Raw genomic sequence first — 1,070 nt, 5'->3', positions numbered from 1 at the left:
TTTATCTCTTTTTGTTGTCTGATTGCTGTGGCTAGGACTTCTAGTGCCATTTTGAACAGCAGTGGTGATAGTGGACATCCCTGCCATGTTCCTGATCTTAGGGGAAAAGCTCTCAGTTTTTCCCCATTGAGAAGGATATTCACTATGGGTTTTTCATAGATGGCTTTTATGATATTGAGGTACATACCCTCTATCCCTATACTCTGAAGAGTTTTGATCAAGAAAGGATGCTGTACTTTGTCAAATGCTTTTCCTGCATCTATTGAGAGGATTATATGGTTCTTGTCCTTTCTTTTATTAATGTATTGTATCACACTGATTGATTTGCGGATGTTGAGCCAACCTTGCAGCCCAGGAACAAATACCACTTGGTCGTGGTGAATAATCCTTTTAATGTACTGTTGGATCCTATTGGCTACTATTTTGGTGAGAATTTTTGCATCCATGTTCATCAGGGATATTGGTCTGTAATCCTCCTTTTTGGTGAGGTCTATGTCTGGTTTTGGGATCAAGGTAATGCTGGCCTCATAAAGTGAGTTTTCCTTCCATTTCGATTTTTGAAACAGCTTCAGAAGAAGGTATATTAATTCTTCTTTAAATGTTTGGTAGAATTCCCCTGGGAAGCCCTCTGGCCCTGGACTCTTGTTTGTTGAGAGATTTTTGATTATTGCTTCAATTTCCTTGCTGGTTATGGTTCTATTCAGGTTTTCTATTTCTTCCTGGTTCAGTTGTGGTAGTTTATACATCTCTAGGAATGCATCCATTTCTTCCGGATTGTCTAATTTGCTGGCATGTAGTTGCTCATATGCTCTTATAATTGTTCGTATTTCTTTGGTGTTGGTTGTGATCTCTCCTCTTTCATTCATGATTTTACTTATTTGGGTCATTTCTCTTTTCTTTTTGATAAATCTGGCCAGGAGTTTATCAATCTTATTAACTCTTTCAAAGAACCAGCTCCTAGTTTCGTTGATCTGTTCTACTGTTAACATCCCTTACTATTATTGTATTATTATCAAGAACCAGCTCCTAGTTTCATTGATCTGTTCTAGTGTTAACATCCCTTACTCTTA

Source organism: Leptonychotes weddellii, chromosome 3 (assembly GCF_054177405.1).
Source record: "Leptonychotes weddellii isolate Sample4059 chromosome 3, ASM5417740v2, whole genome shotgun sequence".
NCBI lineage: Eukaryota > Metazoa > Chordata > Mammalia > Carnivora > Phocidae > Leptonychotes > Leptonychotes weddellii.
Note: the sequence above shows the minus strand (reverse complement) of the source record.